Below are 12,629 nucleotides of genomic sequence, written 5' to 3' on the forward strand. Positions count from 1 at the left end.
CTGTGACAGCGGTGTTGGTGGGTGCGGGCTGGTGACGGGGAGGGCCCTTCCTTCCCAGCAGGGTGAGGAGGGGGCCGCTCTCGTGCTCTCCTTGTGCCTGCTTAGAACAGGGGCCTTCCCCAGAGAGGAGTCCTCTTCTGCTGTCCCCGTCAGCTCTCACTCGCACCTTCTACCCGATGCTCCTGCGTGGCGACAGAGGGAGGCGCGCCCTCCATGTCCAGCCGATGTATGCTCGCTGTTGAAATAATGTTTAATCTGCAAATGCTAATTCATTTTTTATGCTGATTATGGCTCAGCCATCTGTGGTTGCTGCTTTGTTCGTGGAGTTCAGGAGCAAGCCCGTTTCCCAGGCCTGGCTCCCTGGTGATTTATGCCATGGGAGGCCCACTGCCTGCCTTCCGCCCTTCTTTTTCCCTCCCTCCGTCCCCTTTCCTAGACATTGATTGATTTAGAAAGGAAGGGTGACAGAGAGAGAGAGAGAGAGAGAGAGAGAGAGAGAGAGAGAGAGAGATCTTCCATCTGCTGGTTTGCTCCCCAGATGCCTGCAGCAGCCCCTGATGGGCCAGGCTGGAGCCAGGAGCCAGGAGCGCTATCAGAATCTCCCACGTGGGTGTCAGTGACTTAAGTCCGTGACTCATCGTCTGCTGCCTCCCAGGTGAGTAGTAGGAATCTGGATCAGAAGTGGAGGCAGGACTCAGCCCGGGGCACTCTGATATAGGAGGTGGGCGTCCCAAGTGGCAGCTTAGCTGCTGGGCCACAGCACCACCCTCCTGCTTTGAGGAGAGCCCCACTGTGGCCTTGCCTGTGCTGCTTTGGGATGGGTGCTGTGGTGACTCCTGGTGTGCATGTGCATGTGCAGAGCTTGGCCTCAGACGGGGCGGCCTGACTCCACGTGGAGGGCTGGACTTTGGTACGCACAGGTGTTTGTGTGCGTGTGTGCAGAGTTGGGCACAGTGAGCCGCAGGATTGTAGAATTAGGAAGTCGAAGGACTGAGACCTCCAGGGCTCTCCTTTGGCCAGTGAGGAATTAAGAACCAGCAAAGATGGGGCACGTTCTCCAAGGCTACCCAGCTGCTTGGTGGTGGAGATGGGACTGGCTCCTGGCCCTTCCTCAGAGCACAGGACTCTGCCCGAGAGGTCAGAGGGAGTGGCTGTGGGAAGCTTTACCGGCTGATCTTACCGACTCAATCATCACTCTGATGCATCTGCGGCGCCGGTCTGGCAGGTGCAGAATGAACTGCAGACACAGGAACTTCCCGAGAGGGCAGGACACGATGAGAACATCACCCGCGCTGGGCCACAGGGTCAGGCGTTCTTGGAGCTTGCAAGAAGGGCATAGAGGGAGTGGAGTCAGGGCCTTTGGAGGCAGGGAGTCCTGAGCGGGGTGTTAGTGTGGTCGAGGGGAGAGAGCAGGCCGGCCGGGGAGGTCCTTTGGCAGGTGCATGGCCAGAGCTGACGCAGGAGGCAGGACTCAGGATGTCATCTCCAGAGGGTGTCACCTAGGGGACGGGAGGGGCTGGGTCTCCCAGGCTGGTTTCAGTCGTTCATCAACAATGGTGTTGTGCTGCCTGGGGCCGATGTGGGGAGCAGGTGGTCCCATGGTGAGCTGGCTGCCAGCAGGCCACTTACGGTCTAGTTGACAGCTATGGTCACGGCGATCAGGAAGCTGGAGCTTCAACAACACTTGTGATGTGGGCCATGAGGAAGTGTCCAGAGACGCTGAGTGAGTCTGGGGGGGTCAGGTGGTCTTTCTGTGGGCTCCAGGGACAGGGAGAGGGTGGTGGCTGCAGGGCAGAGGGCGTCTCTGAAAGGTGGGAGAGCAGAGGTGGCTGCGTGTGGTCAGGAGGTTGCAACTCTGTGCAGAGACCCGTGGGCTCAGAAAACAGGAGTAGAACTTATGGCACAGCAAAGATAGCCTGACATTCTCACATGTGACCCAAGCTCAGATTCAAAGTGGAAGTGGCAAGACCTTGCGTGGGCGGGCTTGCACTGGTTCTTTGGCTGCCTGTCCTGGTACCACCTCTCTTGGGCCTGGATGGGGTTGGGGGTGAGCCCTCAGCCTCCTGGGCACCTCAGAGGCCTCACATTGCCCTGTATTCTGACCCCTGGGGGATGCCTAGCAGGCTGGCCTTGGCGTGGGTGTCTTTGGCTTCATACTCCACTCTGTCCAGGATCTCTGGTCTGTATCCCAGAGATCTCTGTGACAGGCAGGAGCAGAGGCATGTCACCCCATGAGGCCTAGGAGTTATTAAGATGGGAAACGTTGAAAGATTAGATTTATGACAGCCGACGGTGGATTATGAAGAATAATTTATCAAATGTCATTGCCTGCAGCCTACAATTTACAGAAGGTTTGCTTAAGCTGAGGGGATCTGATTGGACTGCCTCCTCCCCACCACTAATGAATGACAGCTCTAATGGATGGCCGGCCACACAGGGTGTTTATCTGCTTTTTATTAATCATTATTATCACAACATTTCCATAGGGCCCCTCCACCCACAGCTCTTGAGGTCCCAGCACTGGGAGGCTCTGTTGGCCACCTCACTGTAACTGTGGTGCTCCCGGGAGGTGTGTCAGTCACTGTGGACCAGAGAAGGCCCAGCTCCACTCCTCAGGAAGAGGAAAAGGCAAGTCTGCCTCCCTTCCACCCATTCCTTAGGAACTACCTACTGAGCACCTGTCAGGGTCAGGCATCTTAGCTGCAAGGCAGAACCAAAGCCAAAGTCCGCAGTGTAGACCAGAAGGGGGCATGAAGCAAGCGTCCGTGGAGGTGAACCTGCAGCTGTGTTCAGTCTCTCCACGAAGGCGCAAGAACGCCGAGTGGACACGGTGGGGGCTTCTTGGAGCAGGTGGCACTGACCTGCAGTTTGGAGGATGAGTAGGGGGAGGGAGCCTTCCGAGTACAGAAGATGGCACGTGCAAAGGCCCTGCAGGGGGAAAGGAGGGAGTGTGCTGGTGGCTGAGGCGGGGGAGGAGATGGTCAGACCCTTGGGTTGTGTGAAGGTGTTTGGTCCCTGAGACTGGTGCAGGGGCTTAACCAGGAAGAGTGGCATGATCACTGTCTGTTTGGAACATTCAGGCGAGCCCCATGTGGGGGATGGGTTAGAGGAGACAGGGGTCTGTTACTGTCTCTGCACACAGGAGGGCTGTAGCTTGTACTCACTGACCAGGAGGCCAGAATCACTGACCCCAGCCAGCACTGACTCCATTGCACCACTCACTGGGCCTCAGATGAGGCCCCTGCTGCTCCTACTCCAGTGGTGGGGCTGGGGCGGGGGCGACAGTAGGTTCTATTTCAGACCCTTTGTGATGGTTTCACACACCGCTCTAAGAGGTTGGTAGTTTTAAAGACTTTTTTTTTCTTGTTCTAATTTGAAAGTCAAAGTCACACGCAGAGAGATCTTCTCTCCACTGGCTCACTCCCCAAATGGCTGCAACAACTGGAGCTTGTGCAGACTGAAGCCAGGAGCCTTGAACTCCATCCTCGTTTGTTGTGTGGGTAGCACGGGCCCAAGCACTTGGGCCATCTTCGGCTGCTTTGCCAGGCACATTAGCAGGGAGCTGGATTGGAAGTGGAGCAGCTGGGGCCTGAACTGGTGCTCATCTGGGCTGCCAGCGTTGCAGGTGGTGGCTTAACACACTGTGCCACAGTGCTGGCCCTAAGAGGTTTTTATTTTTTATTTGTTTATTTTTTAATGATTTACTTATTTGAAAGTCAGATTTACAGAGAAAGAGAAAGGGAGAAACAAAGGAGAGAAAGGTCTTCCATCTGCTGGTTCACTCCCCAGGTGGCCGCAATGGCTGGGGCTGGGCCAGGCAAAGCCAGGAGCCAAGAGTTTCTTCCAGGTCTCCCACATGGGTAGCAGGAGCCCAAGCACTTATGCCATCTTCCACTGCTTTTCCCAGGCAGTTAGCAGGAAGCTGGATCGAAAGTGGAGCAGCCAAGACACAAATCAGAGGCCATATGGGATGCCTGCATCGCAGGCAGTGGCTGTACTTGCTATGCCACAACCTCGGCCCCATAGAAATCTTTATATAAGCATTGTACAGATGAGGAATACATAAGCATTGTATAAACATTGTACTTATGAGGAAAGGGTTTGTGTAACTTGCCAGGGCGGCACATCATGGAGCCAGGATCTGAACGGGCCAGTCTGACCCAGGGCTGTGTGGATCACTGTGCTTTGCTGCCTCTCAGCTCTGCCTGTCCTGAGCAGCTGCTGTGCAAACCCCAGGGAGAGCGTGCTCACAGCACCCTGGGGTGTGGCTGCCCCTGGCTTCTTGCTTCTCTGCCTGGGAATGGGTGGGGGAAAGCGGCTTGGTCTCACCTGGGAGGCCCTTGGCAGCGCCACGTGGGTGGTTACCTGGCGCCTGGAGACTCTCCACCGTTGGTCACAGTTGGCGCCATGCCTGCCTCCATGTGGGAACTTAGAGACGAGTGCTTTCTGGGGCCGACCTGGGGTTCTGCCGCCGTCCCCTTATCTGCTGCCCAGCTTGGCAGTAGCAGGAGCCAGTGACTCTGCAGAACTGACAGTTTGATCCTTCGAACCCGGAAAAGAACACAGACTCCCTGCAAGACAAGGTCTACGTGTCCTCGAGCTGTTATTGCTGTTATTATTTTTATTATCACAAATTGCTCTGAGTGGGAGGTGCAGGGCGAGGGCACTCCCACCTGGGGGCAGGGCAGCTGCTGAGCGGGGCTGAGGCCCAGCCTGACGCTGGAGCCTTTTCTACTCCGGTCACCCAGGGTCTGCGAGGTCACACTCGAGGCCAGACTGTCCCTGCCACAGCGGGTGCAGCAGCTGTGTGTGCAGGGCCGGCTGTGATGCAGGCGCGTTCTTCAGAGGGGCTGCTGCCTTCCGAGGGCTCCTCCTTGCCCGTGTCCCCAGCACAGTTTCTGTCACTGAGGGGCCAGCGGTAAATATTTGTTGACTGATGGGCTAGGCTGAGGAATGGCAAATTGGTTTCATCTCAGGCGTTCATTCAGGTCAGTCGGTGGCTGCCTGCAGCTCTGTGCGGACAAGCGATTCCAGGGCATCATCCGAGCTCAGCAGGAATGAGTGCTGTGATTGATTAGTGATGTCTGGCGTGCCTTTGCTTGGGGTCTATGACTTAGCTATTGCTGAATAATAAATTACCCCCAACCATTAATGGCTTAAAACAATACACATTTGTTGTCTTAAGGCGTCTGCGGGTCAGAAATTTGGGAGCAGCTTAAGGATGGCTCTGGCTCAGTGCATTAGCTGGCATTCTCCAGGGAGACCCCTTGCGGGTGTATATGGTGTCGGGGGGTTGGTTGGTGTTGGTGGCAGCTGAGAAGTCCCCCAAGGGCTCGTCAGCAAGCTGGAGACCCCGGTGGGCAGGAGCATGGCCCAGTCCAAGTCCAAAGCCTCGGCACCAAGAAAGCTGAGGCCCAAAGACCCGAAAACCCAGGCGGCCGCAGGTCTGAGTCCTGGAGACCAAGGAGGAGGAGCCTGGAATGTCGTTTAGTTACATATCTATTTTCATTTATTTGAAAGGCAGAGAGACAGAGCTAGAGACAGGTAGACAGACAGACAGACACTGAGAGAGCTGCCATCTGCTGCGTTACTCCCTCAGATGCCTGTAATTGTGGCGGCTGGGCCAGGCAAAGCCAGGAGCCTGGAACACGATCCAAATCCCCCATGAAGGAGGCAGTGCCTGCCACCTCCTGGGGTGAGCATTAGGAGGGAGCTGGAGTTGCAAGTGGAGCCAGGACTCCAGCCCAGGCACTCTGGTTTGGATGTGTGTGTCCCAGGCAGTATCTTAGCTGCTGCATAAGATGCAGGCTCCGCGGCTCACTAGGCTAATCCTCTGCCTTGCGGTGCCGGCACACCGGGTTCTAGTCCCGGTCAGGGCGCCGGATTCTGTCCCGGTTGCCCCTCTTCCAGGCCAGCTCTCTGCTGTGGCCGGGGAGTGCAGTGGAGGATGGCCCAAGTCCTTGGGCCCTGCACCCTCATGGGAGACCAGGATAAGTACCTGGCTCTTGCCATCGGATCAGCATGGTGTGCCGGCCCCAGCGGCAATTGGAGGGTGAACCAATGGCAAAAGGAAGACCTTTCTCTCTGTCTCTGTCTCTCTCTCTCACTGTCCACTCAGCCTGTCAAAAAAAAAAAAAAAAAAAAAAAAAAGATGTGGGCTCTGAGCTTGGAGTTCTGACGTCCAAGGGAGGAGCCAGAGAAGGCCCCAGCTCCAGGAGAGGGAGCTTTTGTTTTGTTTTGTTTGTACCCCCAGTGTCTCCCTCCTCCCTGCGCCACCAGCACGCTGAGGGCAGCAGCTCTTCCCCACTGGGTTTCCTGACTCCTGCCAGTCTCTCCTGGGAACTTCCTCGCACACACACCCAGAGGGATGCTTTTCCTGGCCTCTCTGTGTCCCTTAGTCTGGTTGCACGTCAGCATCATCACACCCGGGATCTCTCAGGGTGCAGGCAAGGAGCTGGCCAGGGTTGGAGTCACAGGAATGTCTGGCTAGGGCTGGAGGCTCTCTGCTGGCCGTGACCCCGGCTCCCCTCCACAGGCTGCGGGAGGGTCCTTGGGACGTGGCAGGGACAGAGGGGAGAGGGGGTCATAGTGGCTTTTGTGACTTAGTCTTGGAAGTGGTACACTGTTACTTCCTCCTCGTGCTGTCTCTTAGGAGTGGGTTCCTTGGTTCCAATTTGCATAGCAGGGGAGGGGCGTGGACTCCCACAGGGTAAGCCACTGCTTGTGATGCCAGCGTTCGATACTGGAGTGCCAGTTTGAGTCCCAGCTGCTCCACTTCTGGTACAATTTCCTGCTAATGAGCTTGGGAAAGCAGCAAAAAATGGCTCAAGTGCTTGGGCCCCTGCATCCACATGGGAGACCGGTTGGAGTTCTTCGCTCTTGGCTTCAGCCTGGCCCAGCCCGGACCATTGCAGCCATGAGGGGAAGTGAACCAGCAGATGGAAGATTGCTTGCTCGCTCGCCCTCTCTCTCTCTCTCCCCAAATAAATCTCCACAAACCTTGCCATAGGGGTATGAGAGTGTGTGTCCCACCTATCTGCTGTCCTGATCCAGTGTTCACAGCGGTGGGAAATATCTGGCCTGAGGACTGTATAAGGCCCGGGGAATCATTTGTTTTGGCCCAGCCAAGACAATCTCAGGAGGGACTGGAAATCCAGTAAATCTACAGCAGGCTAATTTTTAAGTTGATGATTTTTAAAATTTTGATTTTTAATTTTTAAAATTTATTTGAGGCTGGCGCTGCGGCTCACTAGGCTAATCCTCCAGTCCCGGTCGGGGCGCCGGATTCTGTCCCGGTTGCCCCTCTTCCAGGCCAGCTCTCTGCTGTGGCCAGGGAGTGCAGTGGAGGATGGCCCAAGTGCTTGGGCCCTGCACCCCATGGGAGACCAGGAGAAGCACCTGGCTCCTGCCATCGGATTAGCGCGGTGCGCCGGCCGCAGTGCGCCTGCCGCAGCGGCCATTGGAGGGTGAACCAACGGCAAAGGAAGACCTTTCTCTCTGTCTCTCTCTCTCACTGTCCACTCTGCCTGTCAAAAAAAAAATTTATTTGAAAGGCAGAGTTAGAGAGGAAGAGAGGCAGAGCTCTTCCATCCACTGGCTTACTCTCCAAATGGCCACAATGGCTGGGGCTGGGCCAGGCGGAAGCCAGGAACCTAGAGTTTCTTCAGGGTCTGCCACATGGGTGGCAGGATCCAAGCACTTGGATCAGAAGTGGAGGAGCCAGATCTCAAACTGGCGCCCATATGGGATGCTAATGTCACAGGTGGAGGCCACACGCTGACCCCTGGTTGATAATTTTGTGTGACTTGTAAATGATGTTATTAATATCCACTGGCCCTTGGCAGCCAAAAGGTTCGAGACCCCTGTTGGAAGACACAGGAAATGAGCCTGCAGAGGTGGGGTGTGAACCAGATGTGTGAAGCGAGAGGGGCAGGGATGGCAGTGAAGTGGGGAGTGGGCTGGTAGGGTAACCGTGGGGTGTAGTAGGCGGGTCCCTGGGAAATGGTGCCGAGCGGAGGGTTCCGAGCAGAGGGTGTGAGGGGTGGTGGCAGGTGCTCTGCCCAAGGTAGATGTTGACGTGTTGCACAGGCCTTGTTGGCTAGAGCTGGGTGTGTGGATGGCAGTTGGTAAGGTTCACTCTCACCACTTCCATAAGCACAGAGAGATGTGTGCTTGACAGCGGGCTCCAGTGTGTGACAGCTGGCACCCAGCCAGGCCTGAGGTGGGCCACGTGGAGACTTTGAGAGGCAGAAGCCGTCGGCTGCTGATGCCATGGTAACCCGCCCGGAGCGGCTCCTACTCAGGTGCCCTGGGCAGTCTCCCCAGCTCCTGAGTGGAAGCTGCCTGGCCTTGTACCTAGACCTTGTCTTGCCTGCATCAGGCAGGCCCCTGTTTTCCTCAGGAGCTGGGCAGTTTGAGGTTAGTGAGATGTGTTATTTAATGGTGATGACATTTCTACACCCAAAAGTGGGCTGCTGTGAGTGGGTGGGGACAACAGGATGGAACGTTTGCAATTGGGCCTTAGTGGAAAAATTCGGGCCTTGTCCTGTGCCGTGACTGGTGAGCCCATTGCCGGGGGTGTCCCAGGCTGGCAGGCTGCAGATGCCCACGGGGCTGGCCAAGACTGTCCCAGGGAGACCTCCGCAGGCGTCACGCTGTGGCTTTTCCAGGAGAGCTAGTCACCTTTGAGCTGAAGAACAGCCCTGGCCGGCCTTGGCTTTCAGGAAACATTGGCTCTAAGCTGGCTTCCTGGGAACCTGCACAACTGCCTGCCCAGCTGGATAGAAGGTTCTGGAAACTCTGTCTCTGCCCTGGGACTCGCATGAGAGGTCACTCAGTCTCCTAATTTGCAGACCCCTGCAGAAGTTGAGACTTATCTGTCCCATCTGTGAAGCACCTGGGGGTGGCACACTTCTTGCTCCTCTGGTGTTTTTCTGCTCACAGGAAGACAAACATCCCATCCCCATTTAACACACACACACACACACATACACACACAACTAGATAAACCTAGAGAAACTTTTTTTCTTTGTTGTTTTTTCCTTTTCTGGACAGGGACATGGAAGCTGTTGAATCATGGGGTCATTGGGCTGACCATAATTGAAAATCACATAACCAATCATTTGTTTGGGGCCACCACTGTGGCATAGCAGGTAAAGCCACTGCCTGCAGTGCCAGTATCCTATATGGGCGCCGGTTCAAGACCCGGCTGCTCCACTTCTGATCCAGCTCTCTGCTGTGGCCTGGGAAAGCAGTAGAGGATGCCCAAGTCCTTGGGCCCCTGCACCTACATGGGAGACCTGGAAGAGGCTTTGGGACAGGTTGGCCATTGCAGCTATTTGGGGAATGAGCCAGAGGATGGAAGACTTCTCTCTCTCTCTCCACCTCTGCCTCTCTGTAATTCTGCCTTTCAAATAAATAAAGAAATAAAGAAATATCTTTTTTAAAGAATGCAGTTTTCTGACTTAATTGATTTTGCTGCCAGACCCAGAAAGAAAAAAAGAAAGGGCAAAGAAAGCAAGGTTCAGCCATGGTGCGAGTTTGTCCGAGTGGAGGCAGCGGAGGGCCCGGCCTGAACGCAGTGCCGCTGGAGCTGCAGCATGTTTGCCTGAATGGTGTTCTGCGGGATACCCGGGGCAGCCAGGCCTGAGCTGGGCAGGGGTATAATTCAGCTGTAGGCATGGGGCTATTTTCCTTACTCTCTAGCAGCATAAAGTACTTCCACTGAACGCTTTGATTCAAGGTTCCATTTAGAGATACTTTATTCCTATTTAATTACAGGCTGCAGCACCAATCTTTAATTACCTTTTTTATAAGTCAGCTAGGAGCCTCCACTAGCGATCAGTTATCGTGTGTGTGTGTGGGCCTGCATGTGTGTGTGTGCACATGTGTGTGTGCACGCTCGCGTAAGCACAGGCGGGCGTGGGCATGCGACTTGCTTCCAGAGAGGGAGATAGGCTGGCTGCAGGGACACTGTGTAGAGGGGAGGGCATCTGCTTGACGGGTCGCCCATCTAGGGGGGGTGCCTCCTTGTTCCCGTGTTGTCTTGGCTGTCACTGACACAATGGGGGGTTTGGGTGAGTGCTCACAGCTGGGCCTGGTGCAGGGTGCTGAGTTGGCAGCTGGGCTTGGGTGGTGTCTTGGGCTGCCTTGGCGGGAGCAGGGAATTGTAGGAAGCCTCCTTCCTGTCCCCTAGGTGTGTGATGAGCCAGACTCTCTTACCCCGGAGATTAGAATCTGCTGGCCTGGCCTTCTCTTTCCTCTACCTGCCGTGTGATGCTCTTGGCAGCTCTTCTGGCCACACAGCCCAGCAGTGCCGTGTCACTCTCCGGTTACAGTGACTCTGCAATGTCCCTGCAGTGACCGTGGTTTGAAGACTGCTTGTTCTGCCCAGACAATGAGCAGGTGTTCCTGGGCGCCCGGCTGAGGCTTCTGGTGGGGAGTGAGGGCAGGTGACCCCTAAGTCTCTGCAGCAGGAAGATTGGGTCGTTCCAGCTGCCAGGGAGGTGAGGGCCTGTGGTCACACTCTGGTCCAGAATCGCTGTCCTTGGCACTCTTTCTGGAACCAGCAGAGGGCTTCCACAGGGCCTGGTGTTGATGTCATTATCTGAGGCCGGGAGCACTGCTGAAGGTCCACCTTTCCTTCTGTTCCTGGATCTCCATCCCAGCAAGAGGGGGGCGAGGAACTCAGGCTCACTGAGCCTCTTGGACAATCCTGGGCTTCACACCCATGAAGCCTTTCATTTATCCTGGCAGGGGCCTGCGAATGGACTGTGTCAGAGCCCCTTCAGCTGTGTGTGACATAAAGCTTGAACTGGGAGAATCAGAGGGCAGGTACTCAGGTATGGCCAGATCAAGGGGCTCAGCCATCATGATCAGGATTTGCACCTCCTCTCTCAGCTCTACAGTGTGGCTCTTAGCAGCTCCAGCCCCTGTAGGTCTGCCCAAGTTGTGCAGAAGGAATCTCTTCTTCTACAGTTCAAAGGAAAGCAAAATCATTGAATCTGGTTGGGCCAGTTGGTCCGTTCTGAACCAATCAGAGGGGCCAGAGGCACTTAGAGTTCTGATTGGCCAGGCTGGAGTCTCCCAGCCACCAGGGAGTAACAGGTGGACACTGCCTGGGTAAACCCCACACCTGATGTGTACTTTGAGTATTTTGGAACGTTACGCATTTGAGGAGTGAGGGAGCAGGAAGGTCTGGCATTTCAAGGGGAAGAAAAGTGGATCCTGTTCTCCAGCAGAGAGGATGGTGGGTCCAGCCATTTAGCAAACACCTGTTTGGCAGTGACTAGATCCAGCCTCGTCATGGGTGCAGGGACTCCGCAGGGAACAGGACAAAACTCCTTCCCACATGGAGCTGATGTCCTCATGGGGTTTTTAGGGTGATGGTCCTGGTCCTCTTTCATCCCAAGCCTGGGTTCAGGGTGTTCTGGGGCTGAGAGCCCCCAGGTGATGAGGAGGAGTCTTGCCCTCAGGAAGCCTAGAATCATCAAAGAAGGGAAAAGACAGGTGCATTGTTGGGAGCACCTGGGACTTGGGTGTGGGAGAAAGATTGATGAGGAAGCAGGGACCGGGAAAGCCAATCCCATACTTGCCTCTTGTGTCAGAGATGCGTCGGCCCCTCCCAGCACGTCCTGGGCCTTCGGCCTCTGTGGAACCTTGGTGGACAGAATGGAGTTGAGTGCAAGCGACAAGGATGATGGCAGGGATGGAGGGAGCTTCACGAGTTGGGATTGGCAGGGTCATGGTGCAGCCTTGCAAACAGGGAAGGGACAGTGGCCGGGGCCCATGGGACTTCTGAGGTCTGGGCAAAGGAAAAGGGCTGAGGAGCAGGACCGAGGGGCTGCTACAAGAGGGAGGACAGGCAGGAAGGGGCGTGGACCGAGGAGAGCCTGGGGGTGCGGCAGGAGGGGAGGCGTGTGAGTGGTTATGTGGACAGCTGACCCTGAGGATGCTGACCTCTGAGGGCACTCACGTCCCTTGTGTACTACGTGTGGTGTTTGTATGAAGCCTGCAAGTCTTCCCATGAACTGTATGTCATCTCCAGATGACAGATAACCAGTACAGTGCCAGTGCTCTGCAAATACTTGTTGTATGGTATTGTGTACAGGACACGGACAGGAAAACAAGTCCGTACGTGTGCAGTACCCAGTTGACTCGGAGGCTGCTGGGCCTGATCAGAGGGCAGACCTTATACATGTGCATGTGTGCGTGCATGTATGTGCGCGTGCACATGTGTGTGCATACATGCATGTGTGTGAATCATCGGACTGTGAGGAATCGTGAGGCTAGATAGAGGCTTATAGAAATGGAGAAGATTCGAATTTCAACCTTGGCCAGTCTTGGAAAAGGCATCTGGGGCCCTTCCTGCCATCTAGAAGTGGACCATGTAGCTGTGACCACTGGAGTCAGAAGGAGTTTCTCCTCCAGGGCAATGGATGTGGAGTGTGTAAGGGGGCAGGGGGAGGAGGAAGGAAGGAGAAGAAGAAAGGGGAAGGACTGAATTTTCCACTCCACAGAGAGAGAAAGCGAGGTGCAGAGAGGGTAGGGGAGGATGCCACTCTGGGGGCGTCACGGCTGAGCTGTGACAGGGTCCTAGCCCTGGGGTCCCTGCAGGGCTGGCCAGGCTG

The 12,629-nt window shown here is 55.6% G+C and overlaps 1 protein-coding gene across 10 annotated transcripts in view; it reads left to right on the plus strand.

Moving 5' to 3' along the window:
* The window catches only part of ADCK1 (aarF domain containing kinase 1), a 137,474-nt gene that overhangs the window by 80,543 nt on the left and 44,302 nt on the right, over nucleotides 1-12,629 (plus strand). For 2 of the 10 annotated variants that reach the window (XR_016226639.1, XM_089322448.1), the window contains exon 7: nucleotides 539-655. The exons of the other annotated variants lie outside the window; for them this stretch is intronic. The gene's annotated coding sequence lies outside the window, so the exon portion shown is untranslated. The remainder of the gene's footprint in view (nucleotides 1-538; nucleotides 656-12,629) is intronic. 10 annotated transcript variants of the gene reach the window in all.

Source organism: Oryctolagus cuniculus, chromosome 20 (assembly GCF_051225735.1).
Source record: "Oryctolagus cuniculus isolate XC-2025 breed Fujian yellow rabbit chromosome 20, ASM5122573v1, whole genome shotgun sequence".
NCBI classification, from domain to species: domain Eukaryota; kingdom Metazoa; phylum Chordata; class Mammalia; order Lagomorpha; family Leporidae; genus Oryctolagus; species Oryctolagus cuniculus.